The 23,937-nt window shown below is 39.4% G+C and overlaps 1 protein-coding gene and 1 non-coding gene across 7 annotated transcripts in view; one reads left to right on the top strand and one right to left on the bottom strand.

Moving 5' to 3' along the window:
* MBOAT2 (membrane bound O-acyltransferase domain containing 2) overlaps positions 1 to 23,937 on the bottom strand; it is a 142,916-nt gene that overhangs the window by 111,873 nt on the left and 7,106 nt on the right. The window lies entirely within an intron of this gene.
* Positions 5,911 to 6,011, top strand: LOC114672049 (small nucleolar RNA U13). The gene has a single exon (XR_003722247.1). It is a non-coding gene; the product is annotated as a small nucleolar RNA U13 (small nucleolar RNA).

The following is a 23,937-nucleotide window of genomic DNA, read 5'->3' as shown; positions in this document are numbered from 1 at the left end:
TAATCATTAAGTCCATACAATAAAAATGTCAATAGGATTTTAAAAAAAGAAAACTTGATTTTAAAACTAATATAGAAATATAATCGGCCGGGCGCGGTGGCTCAAGCCTGTAATCCCAGCACTTTGGGAGGCCGAGACAGGCGGATCACAAGGTCAGGAGATCGAGACCATCCTGGCTAACACAGCGAAACCCCGTCTCTACTAAAAACACAAAAAATTAGCCGGGCGAGGTGGCGGCGCCTGTGGTCCCAGCTACTCGGGAGGCTGAGGCAGGAGAATGGTGGGAACCCGGGAGGCGGAGCTTGCAGTGAGCTGAGATCTGGCCACTGCACTCCAGCCTGGGCGACAGAGCGAGACTCCGTCTCAAAAAAAAAAAAAAAAAAGAAATATAATCATGTGAGATAGCCAGAAAATTTATGACTTTCCTTTCAGAGACTAGAACACATTTTTTAAAACCTAGAATGATGAACAGATGAACAGATGAACAGACAGATCAGTGAAACATAACTAGAATTCCAGTGATAGATCCAAACGCATACTGGGTATTCAGAATATGATAAAGGTAATATCTGAAATATTTTGAGTATAACACAAACTTTGGAAGCAATAAAAAAATAGATACAATTTCATCACATAAATATAAAAAATTCCTTCATGGCAAAACACCATAAGCAAAGTCAAAGGACAAACAACAAACTTAAAAGCCGTAACATAAGTCATATCACCAAGAGCTGATTTCTTTAATCTATCTAAAGCTCCTACATGTCAATAATAAACACAGTAACCACCTAATAGAAAAGTAGGCAGAGCACAGGCATAGTCAGGTCTCAGAAAAAGATTCACAAATGATTCATTCATAAGAAAAAATGCCCAAACCCTATAATAAGAGAAACGGAAATTAAAATAAGAGTAAAATAACATTTTCACCTATCAGATGGACTTCAGCAGTACTCTGCACTGTCAAGTGTATAAGGAAACAGGCAGACTGAACACTGTTGGTGGAAGTATTTAATATATACTGATATAATGTTAATAGGGAACAATTTGGAAATAGGGAAGATGATGTATTTACATTTATAAACATGTACTGCAGCATGGTGATAATAGAAAAATTGGAAAAGACAGAGACTGCTAAAGCATGTACATGAAGTGAATGGAATGAATGTTCTCTAGCCATTACAAAGAATGAGGCAGCCCTGTACCAAGTACAAAGCACTAAGATGTAATGATCTTTTAGATACCCCATAGCAGTAATCTTTTTCCCTGCTAAGAGAAACCAGATTTTGTTCAGTAACCAGACCAGGCAGCCATGTGTTTTAAGAAAAGCTAGACTCTTCCCTAGTTTCACGGGATGAATAGTCACTGGTCTCAACCAATCATCACCAACAACTAATTCTGGGACTGTAACTGTGCTGCAATTTTGTTCAATGAGAAATATGGCTAGGGATTATTAGGAAAGTCTTCCTCACTCTTAAAAAGGGATACAACAAAGATACTTGCTTTTCGCCTGTGGACTTTGCCATGTACATGAGACACACGGAAGGGGAAAGGCACCTGGGAATCCAGAGGATGGGGTAAAAGGGAGAGTTATTTTTCATTACGTACCCATCTCCCTTGATATTTTGCAACATGGGCATTTATTATCTACTCCCAAATAGATGATTTTTTAAGAAATACATGCTTGTTTTCAAATTTCTCAACAAGAAACTGAGCACCAGCATTTAAGATAGTAATTACCTCATCTCCCTATACTGAATCTGCCAGTTTCATCCCAGTACATTTTATGCAATGGCAACCACACCCTAAAGGATGCAAGCATTTTCAAACATTTCTAGGTCACTGTCATAGAAAAAACACTTTTTCCAAGCATAACGTAAGCAGACAGTTGGCTCAACTACTTAGAGCCAACTTTGGTAAGGTAACGGGGAATATCTAATCCAAAAAGTATAGCCTCCTCACAAATAACGAAGACGAATTCAAAGCTACCAACGGGGGAAAGCGCTTTTTATAAACCAACACAAAAATCTACAGATTATCTAAAAAGAACAACACTGCACAAAATTCAAACTGAGAACATCCCAAAACTGAATTATTTACTGTACTTGTACCTGACCAATGTCACCATCTTGCCAAATCTGCCTCGTTTCCTCCTGGATCTCCTGTTTTACTTAATGGGGTCACTTCTACCCACCTCTTGAACCTAGAAAGTAGAACCTTTATTCATACTTTTTGGGATCCCAAAATACTTTTAAAGTAATTTCTGTATGTGCTTATATTAAACTGTAACTTACTGGCCTATGAGTCTGACTTTCCTTTTTGATTGTGAGCTTCTGATGGCTTGGGAACAAACTGTATTCATCTATGCATTCCTACCAATCCCTGAGTGCAAGGCCTGGCTCCATCTGTGCCTTTCATTCACTGAAAGGAAAATGGGGGTGAGGGGGTGGGGGCCAGAATCATGCCTCGAGAGTTTGCTTAAAATCAAGGAGAGCAGACTAATAAAACAGCTCATATTTATCTTCCATCTTTCCTAAAGGGCTTAAAACTCTTAACATTAATTGCTACAACTAGAAACTTTATAACCACAAATGTAAAATAAATACAAGAAGCATAAGGACACATTCTAACAACATTCTGTAAACACTTCTTGTATAGGTACAATGGATGAACAACACAACCATGGTTTTCCTTGTACTCACAAAACTTACAGGCCAGTAAAAGAAGACAATTAAATGAACAATACAAAAAAAATGATGGCCACTAAGTCTTATGTTAGGCAGAGAAACAGCATCATGAGAACACAAAGTAGAGAGATTTATTTGGCATGCCTCTCTTAAGGCTATTTCTTATCTCCTGAATTATATGGCCACTGCCCATTCTAATCCCACCTACACCAAACACACTGGGTTCAGCCAGCAAGAAGCCCTGTTCTGCCAGGACAAGCCTGTACATCAGACACAACATCCTCTCGTCTTCCTCCCCAGACAACAGCACAGAGAACTGCCAATCTACAGCCCAGACATCCATAAACTCCACGCTAAAGCTGATGTTGTTAAAAACAGCCAGACTCCCAAAGGTTGATTAACTCACAAATCCCTAAATATATTCTCAGATCATCCATACAAACCAAAAAGCAGTGAGTTTTTCCAAATGCACTGAAACAGAAGCAGAAAGCGAGTGATTTAATCAAAGCACCACAGAGATTAAAGGTAGGCACCTACCTACCAGGCTAATGAGTGCTTGTCTCATTTTGATCTCTGTCTTAACCAACTATAAAAAATTCCAATGAACTGAGAAGGAATTTATTTACACTTCCTATGAAATTAAAAGGCACTAGATTAACTGCATCCACAAGTGCTAAACAATGAAGCCTAAAGAAGGGTTAAACTATGAAGCTTCAGTAGGCGACCTACTGAAATAAATACAAGCCAGATAAAAAATAAGTAAGGCTCAACAACATACACATCCCAAAACACCACGCAGAACACAGATGCACAGAAAGGATGGGCCTGCTTCCTCTCCAAACACTGTCAAGCTTGCTCTGACAAATGAAAAGCCAAGCAGCCCATCCCTGAATGGCTAGAAGGGGGATGAATACAAGAACAAGGAAGCCCTTCCATAAAGCAAGTTCGGAGCGTGTCTGTGTGTGTGCACATTTACACATTTAACCTCTTAGGTGGTTACAAACAATACCAGCAAATCAGAAGACCTGCTGAAGGGAAAAAGAAAGTAGTCTAACTTCACAATGACTGCACAAGTGAATCTGGTATAGCCATGCAATAGGATATGACTTACTTAGCAACAAAAAGGAAAGAACTATTGACACACACAACAGCATGGATGAATCTCAAAATAATTATGTGGAGTCAAAGAAGCCAGAAGAAGAGAAGAGTGCCTACTGCATAATTCTATTTATATGAATTTCTAGAAAACCCAAACTAATCTACAGTGACAAAAAGCTTATCAGTGGTTGCCTGAGGATGGAGGCCAGGGAGAGGCAGAAGGGAGACAGTACTGAAGGGCACAAGGAAACTGTTGGGTGTCAGATATGTCTATCATCTTTATTGTGGTGACAGCCTTATGGGTGGATACCTATGTCAAAACACCAAATTTTACACTTGTAGTATGTACAGCTTGGGTTTCACTTATACCTCAATGAAGCTGTTTACATTTTTTCTAACAAAAATAAGTTCACATTGACCACCACTGGGTTCAACTGAAAACCTTGCAATGTGACTGATATTACTTTCCCTCTCAGAAGGGTATTTCATTGAAGTTACATATCACACTTTGTGGACAAGCAATTGTGGAATGAATACAGATGTGGAATACTGAAATGTCTATATTTCTTCCCCATTCATCCTTTCCATGGCTTAAAAGAAGCTAGAGCATTTTAGAGAAAATTCTCATCACTTCAAGTTTCTTACAAAGGCTCCTAGAACTCGATGAATATCTAATTTTTTTGGGGAAAAAAAGGGACCTTAAAGACCATCACGTCCAACTTTCTCAGTTTAAGGAAGTAAACTGCAGAGCCCACTCCCTAATGGGGAGTTCGTCCAGTCCTATGGCTCTGAAGTGAGCTCTATGTTGCTGACACCATCCTCTGTCATTTTAGTTTTGACCTCTCCGCTGAACTTCAGACATTTATTCGACTGCCCATTAAACCACTTCACTTGAATATCTAATAAGTATCTAAAATTTATTGTGGCCAAAAGGGAGCTGCTGATTCCCCTCACCACCAACCTCTCCTCCAAGTTGACCCATCTCAGTAACTGCACCATCACACTTCGACCAACACCTAGCAATCAACCCCTGACTCCTCATCACCTGCCTTCCACAAGGAATCCACACTTACGTTTCTTAGCTCTGTCTTCAAAGCACATCACAAAGCTGGGCCGGGCTCTGTCTCCACGACTGTGATGGCTTCTTGTCTGGACAACAGCTCTTTCAGGTCCCCATTTCCTCTCCTGCCTCTACCAGTCAGTCCCTACACAGAAGCCACAGACATGAGGCCACCAATCCCCAGACCTAAAACACTCTACAGACTGCCATGATTAAAATAAAATCTCCACTCCTTATTCTGCCCTAAAAGGCCAAGGCCCCTTCCACCTCTCCAGCCTCATCTCACACAGTTTCTCTCACTGGCTATATTCCAACATATTGACCATCTCCAACACACTCAACTCACTTCCAACCCAAAGTTGACACTTCCCCACCACCACACCTGGAGTGCACACAGATGTTTCACCATTCACAACTCACATAACATCTTCCAAAGCTTCACAGACCTTACAATCTAAAGCAGCATCCCCAATCACTTGTTATGGACCCCATGTTACTGACTTTACAGTATTTTTCGTCATCTAAAATTATCTTGTAAACAATTACTTATTTATAATAATAAGTAAATTTACTAATTTATCTTAAAAAATTAGATAAAATTTATTCACTCATTCATTTATTTATGCTAATAAAATTTATCTATTCACTCATTCATTCCTGCTATGACCATCAGAAACATTAGCCCAAATAAGAGTTGTGATCCTTTCCTAATTTAACTTGAAAGCATTCCTCTCCAAGTGCCTAGGTACTACGGGGTAAAAGGCATCCATCCACCTGAGTTGAGCAATGAGAACACATAGACACAGGGAGGGGAACAACACACACTGGGGCCAGTCAGGGGGTGGGGAATGAGGGGAGAGAGAGCATTAGGACAAATAGCTAATGCATTGGGGCCTAAAACCTAAATGACGGGTTGACAGGTGCAGCAAACTACCATGGCACACATATACCTATGTAACAAACCTGCATATTCTACACTTGCATCCCAGAACTTAAAGTAAAATAAAAATTTAAAAAGCACCCATCTTAAAAAAAAAAAAAGGGGCGGGGGAGCGGACATCTATTTTGACCCTTTTTAAATTCCTAAGTGTGATGATTGGGTTTCCACACTCATGTGTGAGATGTGCTTTCCTCAAACCTTTTTTACAACATCAGCACACTACCTAATATTTAAAAATAAAGATCAATTTCCAGAGTGCTAATTTTACACGTCTTCAAATTATGCTTCTATAAAACAAAAAAAACTCCTCTACTGGCCTGCCTCATTATCATCAGATTTCCATTAGATACAATATCAACTTAGCAACTTATGGATATGATGATGTGATTTTGAAATTATACTGCTTCCCACTAAAATAGTACACTCTTCAAGAAGGATCGGGTCAATACAAAAGGTACTAACTTTTAATGGATAGATTGGGATCTGTGGTATCTTGTCTTTGGGATATTTAACCAATAATCACTTACATAATACACTATCTAAATGAATCAATTTAGGCATTTTTAATTTCTTATTTTTCTTTTTTAGAATTTTAAAGTTTCCAGAAACTGCTACCAAAAAGAAATCACAATTGATTATTTTGCCTGAATGTCACATATGATGAATTGATCTTTTAGGAAATCATTAAATTAATCACTGGGATGTACATTTTATAAGGACAGGGATTTTTATCTGTTTTGTTTATTGTGTCCTCCAGCATGCAGTCCCAGCACATTATCAGCTTAACAAGTATGTGTTAAGATACTTGCAAGCTCATGTTCCCTTTTATCTTATGCAGATCACTGTATTATTCCAAATTTAGGGGGTGCAGCCAATATGTGTAATCTCTTCTTGCTACTGCTTGATGCCATTATAATATTAAGCATGAGCTGAACAGCAATTCTAAATCACAAGTTTTTGACTTCCAAACTATACAGTGGCATGTGGCAAATCGATGGCAAGAGATCAACATAGATTCTTGCATAAGGTGTGATCAACATAGATTCTTTCATGTTGTGCTGACAACACAAGACTCAACATGGAGTCCTGGAATGCAGACTCCACTACTAATACGCCTAACAATAGAGTCTCTTTAGGGCCAGGGAGAAAGCCACAGATGGAAAACCATCTGTGCATCCCAGACTATGGACTGCCAGAATATCACATTTTATACCAACCCCAAGGTGAATGTTAAATAGCCCTACACAGCCGATAAAAGTCATCATAACTAAGTAGTCAAAGGCACCAATTGTGAATCATAGAAAAATGGTTCAGTTCTGGTGTGCTGCAAGTAATTTATACTAATGAAAATTAAAGTAGTCAAGTTTGTGAACAATTTAATAAAGATTATTCCTAAAACATTACTCTTGCCCTCACATTTCTAGGGAAAAAAGCAGTAGAGATGCAACTAGGTTGTGGGAACTACATATAACACAGTGAACACAGTGGGAATGTGTGCCACAGGAATGCACCTACCACATCACAGCAGGAGGACAACAGCAGATCTGAGGCAAGCAACTCAACACCACTCAATCAACCCTAACGACAAACCCTTGTTTCAGCCCTGACCAAATAACCTCTGGCATTTACAACCTCTTTACGCCATAGTTTCTTAATATGAAAATAAGAATAATCCCTATCTGTACTTGTAGATTATGAAGTTTATAAAGAAAAAGAAAAACAAGCAAACATGCACTTCTGATCCTTTGAGTGACATGGTCTGCCTACCTGGCCACCTGGACTGAGGTGGAAAAGGTTCAGGGAGACAACTGGGAGAGCTCCAACACAAGGCAAAAAAACAAACAAACCAAAAAAAACAAGTAAACAGGCAAGTGTTTAAAAAACAAAACAACCTTTTCATAAAATATTATAAATTATACCACTTCACATGCACCAAGAGGCCTACAATCAAAAAGATCGTAAGCGTTGACAAAAATGTGGAGAAACTGGAACTCTCACACACCACTGATGGGAATATAAAATGGTACAGCCACTTTGGAAAACAGTTCCTCAAAATGTGAGACACGGTTAGCATATGATCCAGCAGTTCCACCCCTAGGTATATATATGAGAGAACTGAAAACTTAAATCTGCACAAAGACTTCTACAAAAATGTTCACAGCAGCATTATTCATAATAACCAAAATGTGAAAACACCCTAAATGTCCATCAACAGATGGATAAAATGTGGTATATCCACATAATGAAATATTATTTAGCAATATGAAATGTACACTGATATGCAAAGATAAACCTTGAAAACATTATGATAATGAAGGAAGCCAGACACAAAAGACCACATATTGTATGATTCCACTTACATGAAACTGGCAAACCTATAGAGACCGAAAGTAGACGAGTGGTTGCTTAGGGCTGAGGGGTTTGGGGAAATGGGGAGTGACTGCTAATGGTATAAGGTTTCTTTTAGGGATGAAAATGTTCCAGGTTAGACAGCAGTGATAGGTGCACAGCTGAGTACATTAAAACCATTGAATTGTACACTTTAAATGGGCGAGTTGTATGGTACATGAATTATATCTTGATAAATCTATTAAAATATACTGTGCATTATCTTCACATAATAATTATAGCTTTCAGCCATCGAATATGTCTTATTAAGATGAAATAAGGATATTCTGTCACCCCCAACAGCCCCATTCCATGTAGTTTCACAAAGTCCTGTCACAGCCCCAGGCCCCAGGAACAAGAGTCTTCCCTAGGGCATTTCTGCCAGAGCCTCAGAGAAGACGATGATCTCCCTTCCCAGGATCACAAGTGGAACTGGTTTCAAATGAGCTGCTTCTATGACAGGAGGGAATGGGCCAACACTCAAAGAAAAGCAGGATGAGAGAGGGAGTGGGGCAGTGGGATAAGGAGGGAGGGGGAAATAGGAAAGAAAAAAAGAGGGAAGACAGAGACGAAGAACACAGTGTTTACTGCTGGACTATCTGCATCCAGCCATGTTGGCTAGCTGAAGTGGGTTTCTGTAATTTGCTTTAGGGGTGTCCTAATATGTTACTTCATTACAAACTATTTCCCTATTTAACTGATGAACTTTCTAAAGATCTGTACCCAAAACTAAATCCCAGGTCTTTTTTATTTAATAAAAAGACATATGAAACCTTGGAAAGAGCACACAAAACTCAATGGTTAATGAAGACAGACTTAGATCCAAACACGAGTAGTGGGCTTATCAAAGTGACGCTGGGTACACACCACTTAACTTCCCCAAACCTTAGTTACTTCTGTAAAGTGGGAGTGAACCCAGGTTTGGTTTCCTCTCGGATAGGCTGCTGTCCGGATTAAGTGAGGTAACCCACAGCAGGGTCTCAATACAGTACCTGGCACATGAAAATGCTCATGTATGACCCACCAGTATGAGCAGTCAACTCATGATTTATCACAGACATACTTACAGCATAGGAAAGGTTTGTTTTCGAGCAAAGACAGTCTGAGTAAGATGATTAGGTAAGACCTGGAGAAAGCTGTACCACATTTCACAAAAAAATATTTCTCATTCATTTGGGAAGCATTATTCTTAAGGTATATTAGAAACTAAACTTAACAATGGTAAACAACAGCCAGAACCAAAAATGCTAATCCATAAAAATCAATTTTAGTTCTTCGCTAACCTTGTCCAATATACACTTTGGTCAGAGTAACTTCTTCTTAGTCCTCCGTCTGTAATCACTTTTGGAAACCACTCCTCACTTGCAAATAGTCACCTCTAGACAACTGTTTAGATCGCTAAGCTTTCTTTGCTTCTATGACACTGCGTACCATTGCACCCACCTGGGAGAATTCCCTCTATCCATCTACTTCCAGTGGATATCACTAACTTAGCTCAGACGTAAGATCTCCCCAAAAGTGACCATGCAATCAACCCACCTCTGAGTTTATTCATTCATTCAACAAAGATTTAGTGAGAACCTACTATGTGCCAAGTACTGTACCCGGTGCTAGAGACGCAGAGGAGAATAAAACATGTACCTCTTCTCTGTGTTCTCATAAGGACCTGTCCCTTCCTCATCAGAACACAAACCACTCTGATTCCCAGTTTCCTAATTACTTCTCCATAACCCCTCAGAGACTCTAAGCAACCTGGGGGCAGGGACCATAGCAAATCTGATTTTCACTGTATCACACTGTTTTGAAGGAAAAAAATTGAAATAGAATGAGGTGTGTGCACAGAATAGCCACAGTACAACTATCTGCACGGTCAGAAGACTCACGCATAGCAAATTCTGAAGTGTGTAAAGGCACAGACTTTACAGGTCACTGAGACTCCCATCTGTGCAGAATACGGCCTGCCACTGAGGTCCTGACTGCATCCAGAGCTTGATCCAAATTATATGATACAGATATAAAAGTATATGACACAGATGTAAAATACATATTTATTTTCATAAATACATATTGTATTTTCATTATAAATATATCTATATAAAGTAAGGAAGAATAAAACTGCACACAGATTAGCTAAAATGGAAACTTCTTAGGTGAAATGCACCAATTCCATACTCAAACTACTATAACTCACCCGATATGAAATAGATAATTTAAATAGCCCTGTAACTGTTAACAAAACACTTTGGAATTTAAAATCTCCTAGAAAAAAACATCTCTAGGCCCAGATGGTTTTACTGGAGAATTCTATCAAATGTTTAAAAAAGAATTAATACCAGTTTTACACAATCCCTTCCAGAAAACAGAAGAAGAAGGAATACTTCTCAATTCAATAAAGGGAGTGTTCCAGACTTAAGGAGACTAAAGAGACACGCAAACTAAATGCAACCTGTGATTCTAAACTGGATGCTGTTGCTAAAAAGGACTTTATGTGATAACTGGTAAAACTTAAAATCTGAAGACTTGATTATAGAAATGTATTAATTTCCTAATTTTGATAGTCATTTTGAGATTACACAGAAAAATGTCCTTTTTTGTAGGAAATCTCACAAATGTATTCAGAAGTGATGGGGCAACGAGTCAGCAACTTACTCTCAAATGGTTCAGGAAAACGTTCTCTAAACTGTACTTGGAACTTTTCTGTGAGTTTAATATTGTTTTAAAATAAAAATTATTTCTTAAAAAGATAATATACGAAGATATCTTTATGATCTCAGCATACAGAAGATTTTCCTAAACTAAGTACAAAAATATCACAAATCATGAATAAAATGTTATAATTTCAATCACATGGAAATTAAGAACTATAAATAGAATGTTATTAAGCTTTTAAAAGGAAGGAAATTCTGGCTTTTATGAGGTCCCATAACATACCTCCTATGTGAAAATACAAGTGAACCTTGAAAACATATGCTACGTGAAATTAAACCAGTCACAAAAAGACAAACACTATAGGTTTCCACTTACACTAAGTATCTAGAACAGTCAACTTCATAAAAACAAAAGGCCAGGAGCTGGGACGTGGGGAAAACAAGGAGTTGCTTAATGAATATGCAATTTCAGTTCTGCAAGATGAAAAAGTTCTGGGGATCTACTGCTCAACACTGTGAATATACTTATCACTATTGAGCTGTGCATTTAAAGATGGTTAGGATGGTAAATTTCATGTTTATTACCACATACATATAAACATTTGTGGTTAACATTACGAAGAAGGCAAGGAAATGATTAACACAATATTCCAGAAGTCATTCCTCTCTGGGATGGGGTCTAGATAGGGCATGCAGGGAGCTGAAAAGGGTTTTCCTTAAGTTGCAGTGCAAGTTGCTTTCATCATCCTCTAAAAGCATACATTCTCTTGCAAATCTAATTTTTCAAATCAACTCCCCAGAAAAGGGAGGATGTACTAGTACAAAAACCTCTAAAAATAAATAAAGAACTAGGGGGGAGGGAAGGGAAGAGAAAAAAACCCATAAATTCTTCCAGTATTATTAACTTAAAATTATCTTTTGTGAATAATAATGAATCAATTTCTACAACAACTTAAAGTTGTAAGTGGTATTGGCCAAATTTTATTTAATTTTATATAACTACCTTCTAAACAGGGAGCCAAATAATATCAATCCTTCAGCCTCCCTATCTTCATTACCAGAACAGGAGGAGTCAGACAGGAAAGCCAGTCGCCCCCACTGGTCTGAACGAGGGGAAGCAGAAAGAGGCGCTGAAGGCCAGCGTTCTCCTGGATAAAGAAAAAGAAAAGCTGGCGGCTACACAGAATGCAGCTTGTTCAGAGGCCTCCCACTCCTGACTAGTTTCCCTCTAAGAAAAAAAATGTAACGCTCAAAATATATGCATATAGTTCCTTAGGGAAAAAAAAAAAAAAACCTAAAATGTCTAGTTCCTTTTCTCAACGGCTTTAAGACATGCAAATCAAATTCTTAATCTTCCACTGCTCAACTGGATATATTAGCTGAGACTTAGGTCAGACACAGACAGGTCACACTGATGCTGATTGAAAATCATCTACATTTTACCCTTTTTTCACAATGCTTTCAGGGGGGAAAAAAGTTTGATTTAAATTTTTTTCATAATTCGAGTCGAATTACCACAAGCTCTTTATTCTATCAAACTAAATTTTTATTCTGAAAATACATGGAATTCTTTAAAGACAAAATGTGTGACCCCCAAATAGAATATTGAGACCTGATCTATACCTGAACTCCAGATTCACATCTTCAATGGTCTACATGTTTATACCTCAAAGTCTAACAAGCATCTGAAACTTAATACAGCCCAAAGGAAAACCTTTCACATCCACCCCTTCCCATGCTCCAAAAGCCACTTCTCTTCCAGTCCTCCCCACCCTCTCCCCTAGCTCCCCACAATTATCTGTCTGAGCTGCTTAGGACAAAAACTTAGGAAGCGTCATCCTTGAGTCTTCTCTTTTTCTCATAACCACATTCAATCCACCAGTAAGTCATATCAGTTCTACCTTCAAGTATATCCCAAATGAGGCCACTCTTCACCACACCCACCATAACCACCATCACCAAGCCTAGACTACTGTGATCACAAGCCAACTCCCCTCCCTGATTCAACTCTTGCCCTCCACACAGTAATGAGAGCTTCTTCAGACGTAAACCAGAGTAGCTAATTCCTCTATTCAAAGCATCCACAGTTTATCCCTATGCATAGGCTGCTCAGAATGGCTTCTTCCAAAGAGTGCAATATGGAAAGTGGGAGTAAAAAGAGAAACTTTACAGTGGAGAAATCTGACAGACACTGCCTCAGCCAGGTGATCAAATTAACATCAAGAGTGATCAGTCACACTGAAAGTACATAGCCTGGAATGATGTGATGAAAACAACACTTCATCTTTGTGGTCTTCCTCTCAAACACCAATAAGCACAGACTCATGAGAAAAACATTCGATAAATCCCACTGGAGAGATTCTACAAAATCCATGACCAGTAATCCTCAAAGCTGACAAGGTCACCAAAAAAAAGTAAAGTCTGAGAAACTGCCACAGTCTGGAGGAAGCTACGGAGACACAATGACTAAATGTAATATGGGCCAGGCATGGTGGCTCACATATGTAATCCCAGCACTTTGGGAGGCTGAGGCAGGTCTTGCGAGACCAGCCTGGGCGACAAAGTGAAATCCCCTCTCTACAAAAAATACATTATTCGTGCCTCGTGACGCACGTAGTCTGCAGTCCCAGCTACTCAGGAGGCTGAGGTGGGAGGATCACTTAAGCCCAAGAGGTCAAGGTTGTGGTGAGCCATGATCACATGACTGTACTCTAGGCTGGGGGCGACAGGGTGAGATTCTGTCTTAAAAAAAAAAAAAAAAAGAAAGAAAGAAAAAGGTAATACAGTAACCTGCATAAGATCCAGGAACACAAAAGGACTCTATAGACTGAATGTCTGTTTCCCCCCAAAATTCATATGTTGAAGTCCTCACTCCCAATGTGATGCATTTGGAGATGGGGGCCTTTGGAAGTTAATTTGGATTAGATGAGGTTGTGAGGATAGGTAGGACCCTGGCCTGACTGGATTAGTGCCGTTATAAAAAGAGACACAGAGGGCTTGCTCTCTCTTTCACCAAGAACACATCTAGAAAAGACCAGGAGGGGTGGCCATCTGCAAGGCAGGAAGAGAGCCCTCACCAGAACCCAACCGTGCTGGCACCTGGATCTCAGACTTCCAGCCTCTGGATCTGTGAGAAAATAAATTTCTGTTGTTTAATCCACGCAGTCTATGGTTTTTGTTATGAAAGCTAACTAATACAGACCTTAACGTTAAGTAAAAACTAAAGAAATCTATCAAATAACGTATAGAGTTTAGTCAACAATAATGTATCAATATTGTTTCACCAGCTGTGACAAATGACCATCCTAATGAAACATGTTAACGAGAGGAAAAACTGGACATGGGGTATGTGGAAACTCTCTGTACTATCTTCACAACTTTCTGCAAATTTAAAACTATTCTAAAATTAAAAGTATATTTTCAAAAATCTCATGGCTTCCTATCATATTTATATTATGACCAAAGTCCTCCCAGTCTTTTCCACTCATCATCGAACACTTACACCTTGCTCACTCTGGCCTACCATGTTCACCTTTACTAGGGTTACACAGGATAGGAGTTACACAAGTGTACATATTTGTCAAAATTGGTCAAACTGCACAATTAACGTCTATGCATTTCACCATATTTAAGTTAGATTCAATTAAAATTTTTAAAATATATATGATTGCCAAATGAAAACGGTGATGACCTAAAAAGTACCCTTGAATTTGGCAGCTGAAAACACTCACATTTCTTTTGCTCTAGAATCTGGAATTTGGGCAAGGTTCAGCATGGATACCTCATTGTTTCTCTATTTGGCATAAGAGACTGGAATTATCTAAAGGCTTGCTCACTCACATGTCAGACAGTGGATGCTGGCTGTCATCTGGACTTCAGCTGGGCCTGTAGGTTCAAACACCTACACAAGGCATCTTTATATAACCTGGGATTCCTCACAACGTGGTGGCTGGGTTACAAAAATTTTATGTTCAGTATAAGCCCAATTTTGTTTCAACATACACACATACTCTAATATAAATATATTAACAAAAGTTGTCTCTGGACTAAAGGGTAATGGGTGATTTTTAAATTTTCTATTCATACTTTTTTTATTTTATAAGTTTCATATGATAAAGATGTATTACTTTCTAAATCAGATGAGAAACATACAAACTAAATTCAGTTCCCTACTAGGGTATGTAACACATTACTGAAAACACAAATGAAATTAGAAAAGCAAAAATGTTAAATATATTTGCATGTTATAAGAGAAGAATTAGCTCTCAAACAGCAAAAACATTATGAAGTACCTCATTTCATCTCCCTTTTTAAGGTACAGATGAACTGAACTTTGGCTTTATCCGTGGTTACGCCCAAATCCCTGCTATTTTGCTTTGGTTTGGGTTTTGGCCTAATGTCTGCTTGCTGGTCATTTGTAGCATCCTTAAATTGGTGGAGGTCAGTGACCATCTGACAGCCTAAACTACCATCATTTCTGATCAGCAAAGTAACATCAAAAATACAAACAATGCATGTCATTCATATTTACTGTTACTATATGAACATCAACTTTCAAATACATATAAACACTCTACAGTTACCTTGGAGTGTAAAGAATAAATGACTTTATATGATTTATATATTACTATTGTATCAGTTTAAATATTTATTACAAAAATAAAATACTATAACTGAGACTAGGGAAACAAGTTAATGTGAGTATTGAGAAAGCTTCATTATATGACAACTTTTAGAACATTAGATCCTTTGAGCCAAATTTTTAAACAAGTCATTAAGAGATTCGATTATTTCACAATATGTTATTTGCAAGCTTGGTTAGTGTGCCAACATTAAACAAAACAACCCTTAGGAGCTGTATTTGATTTTGAGTTATTTAGTTCCATTCAAGTAACGAAAAACAGCCTTTTTCATGAAAAAGCTCTATCTGTGAATTCTACACATCCTGTGAGAATGAATTAAAAGGAGAACATTTAGCTCTGACATCTCAATATGGCAAGGAGAAAAAAATCCTAAACTCATACATAATAATATCCATAATGAATCATACACAATAAAATACATAAAGTATATGAAGAAAAAAGGAAAGTGTTAAAGAAAACTGGAGTATCTAAAACATGTATTGTTCTCACTAATCAAACCTGAAATTAAGTCTTAAAATGTTTTAATAAGATAGTTCCTATTGTTTTGAATCTACGGAGGGAAACAAATGTTTGCAGAAATGATTAGATGACATTGTTGATCATTTTCAGGAGTTGAAGACAAAGAAATCTTTGAGATTTGAGTGGATGATATTCAGCTTTAACTCAACATTGATTTTAACACTATCATTAAGACATTTGACCAAAAATGTGTTTGATGAGCCCCTATCTCAGTGCAATCTTAGGTAACACATTTCCAGCATGCCACCTGCGTCCTTCAGTTATGCTCCTTTCTCACTCCTGACACACTATCAGCCAGCTAACGTCAAATAAGTCTACTGTGTCTAAAGAAATGGTATTCTGGGCATGCCTCCTGGGTTCTATCATTGACTCAACAGGATAATTTATGAGAACATGCTTATTATAAATTAGTCATTTTTATTTTCAGTACATTTTAGTAAATAATGGAGGCAAAAAAAAAACAACAACAAAAACATATCTTCAAATAAGTACACCAACACTGCAAAACTCTAGAGAGGACAAAACTTAGAAAGTGAACTTTCAAGATATGGGGCTGTATCATCCCAGGAGAGCTAGAAATGTTCAATCATGAGCCCATGGATTTCACAGAAGACTGAGGGTTACTGAGGCCTAATGTACAAATACGCAGTTGTTCATAAGCCAGTCATGTGAAAAAAGAATAGGAAGCGTCCAATTCTCTGAAAGGTAACCACGAAGAAATGGGCTTATTCAGACCACTTCTGGGTTACTCCAGAAAGTTTGCAAGCACATAAACGACAAACTCTCTAGCAACTACAACTATCCAGAAATGAAACTGGCTGCCCTAATGAAGGGAGCAAGCTCTGCACCAGCAGAAGTGTTCAAGTACAATCCAGATGACCATCACCTGATAAAATTTTATTTCACACAAGCAGTTTGCACAAAAGGTACAATGGCAGCCATGGCTACCATTTATAGAGTACTCATTACACACTACGCTCCTGTGCACCCAGATAAACTCACACAGCTTGTAAGGGATGCTATGTTGCAGAACCAAAACTGGAACAGAGGTTAACTCCTGAATCCATGATCTTAGTCACTATAATCTAAATATATGAAACACGTTTGTTTTTTCATTTGCTATATCATCCAACCCTGCCAACTCGACCCTCTGCTCTCTGAAATTTGAGGCTTAGAAAAAAGCCTGGCAATCAATAAATACTCAATGAGCTAAGCTGTCCCTTCTTTACACTGCAGTTTCCTTAACTAGAAGTTGCACCTTTGCTACAGGATTCCAAGAAAATGTATACTTTCTCCTTCATTTCACAAGGGCTAAACTCCAGTGTCACACCAAATCTGGAGATAGAGACAAAATAGGGAAAGTAGTTTAATATTTTTATATTATTTTCTAGTGGTTCCTGCTTTCAATAAAATACAAAAAGGAAAGCAATCCAAGTCCAGCCTCTGGCACTATTTCAATCTTTTCTGTCTTTGCTGACATAGTACCAACATCCTTTTATCTTTAATATACTCTTTTAATATTAATTTTTAAGAATTTTTTAATCTACTGAAGCATTTCCTACTCAATGCAATATTCATTCAAAAATTATTTAACAGATCACTTTATAATCCTATAAAGTAAAACTCTGAGTCTATGCCAAAAACCTTCTTGGAATATTTCTCCATTAATTTATATTTCTTATACCTTAAAAAGAAACTTGAGTGCTTAGAAATGAATTCCCTCAATTCATATAAAAATTGCAACAATACTTAGAATTAATTTTGATTAGTGTATCAGAATTTCCATTCAAGTCTAATAGACAGCTGAGGCTCAATATTTGATGCCAAGTTTACCAAAATTTTCCTTTACTATGTGGCTTTAAAAGTATTTTCCAAGAACAAAAGGTGAAGACATAACTAGTCTCATTGTACAGGAAATATATAAGGGCTATAATTACAGCACCCAACATTATAAGCTTATACTAAGAACCCCTTAACTATCTCCAAAGATACTAAGTACTAGTTCAACAAACCTCTGCCTTGTCCTCTACCTTCATCTTCTTGGCTCTACTTGCAAACCAAAAATCTCCGTCACTGCTATTCTTGGGATATAGCTAATAAGAACAGCTGTGTCAGTCCTAGTATTAGAAAAGGCATGCTGACACAGTGAAGCACACTGCAGATTAAACCTAAACTCCAAAGCTGGTAACTCCAGAGTTACCACAAAATAAAACATTTTGGCCAAAAATCAATACACATTCTAGAAAAACAAAAAACTGACAGGGACTTATCAAGACCTTTCCAAGTATTACTTTATTCCCCTCCAGCTAGACATTTATTTTAATGTCACATACCATAAAATAGCCTTGACAATGTAAACCAATTAATAATAGTAATACTGGATCTGCAAAAAGAATAAAATGCTAGTAGTGTGAAATTCCAACCTTCCACTGTAACGGGGTATTAACTTTCAAGATTATTTCCAAGATGTGATCTTCTCCAAATGAAAAGAACTAGTCAGATAAAATTTGAAACTCTTTCAGTCAATTTAAGGATGAAATTACTGAATGGTGAAATATAAGAACTGTATCTTCAACTACTGTTTGACATGGTTTCTAAGCATTCTGTAGTCCTCAGTGCCCTGCTCTGGTTATAATCCCATTTGTGAATGTTCCTTTTAAGTTGCAAAACACAAGTGTACTTCAGATGGACTGAACACCATAAACTGTAACAGAAACTGTTACCTAACTCCTGGTGGCCAATCAACTAAATCTAGCCTTAGATGTGTTATCAGGGCTCAAAAAGGAGAAAACTTAAAATTTTACCCAAAATTTTAAAAATCCTATTTTCACAAGAAATCGAAATTTCCATCTTCCCTTGACAAATCAGCTTTGGTCGCATCAAGCCAACATTCCTTTACGGTCACCATTAGCAAAAGTGAGTAGGGGCTTTCCCTTTAGACTGGACATGGGCTTTCCCTTTAGACTGGACATGGGCTTTCGGACGGTCATGCTGTCCACACCTCAGAAAACCCATGCATCTGCCTTTCCATTTATGTTCCTTCCCTGGTACCCTCCAGACATGTGAACTTGGAATTTATGTTGGGATTAGCTATTTCACCTAACCTCACGATCCGGTCAGCTAAGCAATACCATACAATAAACAAAAACTCCCAGGGCTTGTTGATAAAATGTACTTCTGGTCTCAAGTCACTTTCTGTCTACAATTAATTTCTAGACCTTTATTGCAGGTCTTTACATCTATCTTGAAATTTAATATTGTTAAATTAGATATATCCAATTTTACTATTTATTGAGCACCCAGTAGATAAATAGTTTTGTAACTACTTGTTATGTAACAGGCAGCAAGCACCTCTCTCCATTCGTTCTTTTTGTTTGTTTTAATATAGAGATGAAGGGTCTTGCTACATTGCTTGGGCTGGTCTCAAACTCCTGGACTCAAGGGATCCTCCTGCTTTAGCCTCCCAAAGTGCTAGGATTACAGGCATGAGTCACCGTGCCCAGCCTCTACATTGAGTTTTAACAAGGAAAGCATCACTTAGATGTTTTTCATGTATATTATTGTAGTTTCAGCTATAATTTAGTTTCAAAAAGAAGATTAAAGGAACCAGAATGTTTTGTCTGTATAAGCAGGGAGCTATCTATTTTATTTTAACATACACTATACATGTAACTGAACAACTTAAATATATCTAAAATTATATATTATGTATCACTCTGACCTTCCACTAACACACCTAAATCTGGCACAGAAAATCTCCAAAACCTAAAAAAGTTTATAAGAGATAATGGATTAAAATGGGATGTTACATCTTTGTCCAATGCCTAGAGAGAAGCAAGGCATGCTGGTCAGAGCCTGGGACTTCCCAGAAGAATGTGGTCCACAGGGTTGGCAGCTGGCTGGTCGCCTGGCTCAGCAGAGCTTTCCCCACTCCACAGGGACACGAGTTTACCTGTTCCTTTGAGCTGATCTGGGAGGATCTGTCGATGACTCATCCGCTGCTGCCCAAAAGCCAGGCTTCCCTGGACTGGATGGATGGTTGGAGGACATGGAGGGTGGGTGAGATATCCCAAAGGAGTCTTTCTAGAGGGCCCTACTAAAGGGACACTAAAAGTGGCAGTCCTTTGTTCTCCATCGATAAAGACAATTGTGCAACTGCAGGCTTCTTTTATCCGAATCTCTTGATTAAAATGCTCATAAAGCTTCTTTTTCCAACCACACCTGACATTGTAATCATCCAGCTGAAAATACTGGTACCTCTCAGAGTTATATTCAATTGTTTTTGAATAATCCAGCCAAAATCCCCCAAAATTCTTCAATGCTTTGCATGTCCCCAGCCTCCTTTTAAGTAACCCATTTGAAAAAGGTTTCTATCCCTCACTTCTTACCTAAGAGAGACCTGCTGCTCAGTCCTTCAGTAAGCTTAACCACCAAAGGCATCAGAATGCTCAAGACTCCACAGTGGTAAGAGGCACAGTCCAGCTGCAAGAGAAAGCAGCTGCAGAATGACCAGAAGTTGATTTGGGGAGCTCAGTCTGTGTAGAAGCTTGTCGGCCAGTGAAGTGAGTGTCCACAGATTCCCCAGCCCTTAACCTGCCTTCTACCTAGCCCAGGAGGCGTGAGTGCCAGTGAAAGACAGGAAAAGTGCACAGTTACCAGGAAAAGTCCCCTGGGAACACCTAGCACGACCCCACCAGACCGCACCTCTCAGAACCTGGCCTTCCTAACTTCCTCGACAGGACCTGGCCCTCTCTACCAGGCTAGGTGCTCCAAGGAGCTGTGGTGTTATAAGTCTGAAAATCACTGCATTCAACTGCAGTACTTCCGCTGTACCCTGTGTCTTGTTCACCACCTGGCATATATAAGACATTCCACTTCCTGTAAAATGGATGACAGAGAACACTCTGCTAGGCTCTGAAAAATGTGAAGACTTAAACAGCATGGTGACCTCCTCAGCCCCCGGAAAAGCACTTAAAGTCAGTAACACCCAAAGCACCAGGTTCCGACTCTGTGTGCATCATCTCCTCAGTGCTAACCACAACTCCGTGGGGAGGGACCCACTATGTGCCCTATTTGATAGATGAGGAAACTGAAGCGAATAAAAGATCAGCACCTTGCCAAGAGCACCCAGCTAATAAGTGACACTCAGAAGCTGAGCCAGTCTATGTTTCATCACACCAGCCCTGCAGACTCCAAACATGCTCCATGCCAAGAATGGTCCTAGGCAGACGGGACACAAAGATGAGTAAGTGGAGGTCCTTATTCTTAAGAAATTTAGTTTGGGAGGGAGACTTGTAAAGCAAGCAAAAAAAATTCAATGCTCCAGGTGTTATCAGAGTAGAATACAGTGAAAGTGGGGCATGAGGGGACTGTTCAGAGGACCCTAATCAACAGGGCGGCCCAGTCACCTGGAAACATCAGGCACTCTCTCACAGCACTGCCTCCTGGAGTTGGAGGGCTACTCACACATGACAGGGAGCCAGTGGAGAGGGGTGAGGACCCCGCATGGGATCTTGCCATTAACTCTTTCCTAAGAAAGAGAGAAAGACTGGATGACACTGGGCTTCTGCTGTACAGAAATGGGACACGCTGGTTAGTCCAGAGCACAGGCGAGAGGCGGATCAGGACCACCAGGGGCCTCTCTTCTCTCAGTCCTTCTCCAGAACACCGGCCTCATGACATAAATGCTGCATGGGATGTGAGACAGCTGTCTGAAGGGGTCCCAAGTCATGGGTCCACCCGGGATGCCTGCAGCCTGAGGCTGAAGTATTACAAATACTTATGGCATGTAGGTGTAGTACGCATGAACATATGATGCACACAAGAGACCGAAAAAGGGAGGAAAGGATGGGCAAATCTCAAAACGCTTCATTAAGGAGGCACAGGCTTTAGCTGACTATTGAAAACCATGGATCTGCCAAGCCAGAAAGTGTAGCAGGGATTTCAAGAGGAAACAGCTTAATCAAAGGCAAGGAGTTAAAAGAAAATGTATCGAGGAGCATTTTAAGTAATTGAGTATGCAAGTACTTGAAGCAGCAGAAAGCCAGGATTTAAATTCCAGCTCGCCACTTCTGCATGCATTGCTCTAAGCAATTTACTTGGCATGTGTGGAAAGAGTGTGAGAGTTTGCCAGGGGTCGGGGGTTGAATAAGCCATCCTTCGGAAGGTCTAAGCCTACCCCATCAGACAGAGGCTCTCAAAGGTAAGCTCACGGTAAGAAAAGAACTGCCACATAGTCCAGCAATTTCATTACTGGCTGCAGTGAGCTGAGATTGAGCCACTGCACTCCAGCCTATCTCAATTAATCAATCAATAAAATTTTTAAAGGAGGGAAAAAAGATCCACATGGAGCAGGCTCTCTCATAGAGCAGGCCAAAAGGGACACTTGGCCCAGGCCTCCCCTTCGGGGAGGACCCCAAATGTAGACTTTCAACATTTCTGCACATGAGATTATACGTACAGTCACCAGAGACGCAGTGACAGGATTGCAGGGAGATGTGTACATCATCCAACTCCAGTCTTGTCTTGTTTCAGGGCCAAACTGCCTACAGTAGAGTCCACTATGAATTTTATTTTTCCCTTGTGACTATATTGTCAATAGCATAATTATACTGCCTTATATTTTGGTGAGTACATGTTAATGTGTTAAATATAAACATTTTTTAAAAATACATTCCATTTTAATAAACTTTTAATAACACGAAGAGCCTAAAAACTTTGGTCCAAGTCTCTTACCTGTGATGGTGGCGGGAGGTGGGGGGAAGGAACCCTGTCAAAAAGGCAGACTCCCTGGCCCTCACTGGGTGTAGCCTGAGTACAGCCTGGGAATGTACACTTTTAGTAACAATCCCCAGTGATTTTTGACACAAGTGGTCTCAGAGCCACACTTTAAAAAAGCACCACAATGGCTCAGCAACATGGAAGCTGTGAAGAGTTTAAGCAAGGAAGTAACTGATGAGTGCTGCGTGTCTCAACATTTGCCACTGGATTCAGCTCCGAGTATCAGAGACAGAAGCCTGATTATAATGGTTTTAAGAGTGAACTGGAATTAGGAAATCAACTATTCTTTCAAAATGTATGACTAAGAAGAAAGAGACAAAATAAGAATGCGCATAAAGCAGTCTGACAACGGGTTTTTTATTTGTATTCATCGGGTAGAGAAATAAGTAATACTGAAGTAACCCTAATGTTCTGGATTGTATTTAAATGCCCCTTCAGATCCACTCTCCTCTCTATTCTGTGCCCCCAAAGCACCAACTTGTCCTCTGAAGTAGACTCCAGCAGGAGACGAGAGGATGGGAGAAGCGAAAGGCAGGGGCATGCTCTCCCGGCCGCAGCCCTCACTCAGCTTCGCTGGAGGCTGACTGAGTCCTTCAACTGGAGGCCATCGCTCTTCCTCCCCTGCTGCGAAGAAGCCCCTGCTCCACAGCCACTATCTTGGGGTTCTGCTCCTTCCTTCCCCCTTGACCCTCCACGTCTAGTACAGCTGGCTTGGGAACTTCGCTATTCCTTGCTATTTCCCAAGACCTGCCCACATCTTTGTAAATAGCTCTTTAAGTTACCTGGTTGCCTTAGTTACCTACTTCAATCTGTCTCTCTTACCAGAACCCTGAATGACACGTACAACATTAAGCAGAATGCAAATGCCAGAACAACGCCAAATCCAAAATACTCTCGTGGCTCAAATAAGGAAGCGGTCACATCAGATGGGATTCAGAAAAAGATTTGTATGGAGGGTGCAGTGGATACAGGAAGGATGGTTAGGATTGGGAAGCCATGGTAGAAGGGGCACGTCACCAGTGCCTGTTCCTATCTCCTGAATCCTGAGCCTACCTTTCCACCCATCAGCTGCCCCACTTGCCACACACCACATACTGACAAAAGCCTGCTTCAATCACTCATAGCACACATAAAAATCATTAAAAGACCACTCTGCTGAGGGTAATATTTATGGCTG

Source organism: Macaca mulatta, chromosome 13 (assembly GCF_049350105.2).
Source record: "Macaca mulatta isolate MMU2019108-1 chromosome 13, T2T-MMU8v2.0, whole genome shotgun sequence".
NCBI lineage: Eukaryota > Metazoa > Chordata > Mammalia > Primates > Cercopithecidae > Macaca > Macaca mulatta.
The sequence above is the reverse complement of the archived record's forward strand: the minus strand, read 5'-3'. Positions and strand labels throughout refer to the sequence as shown.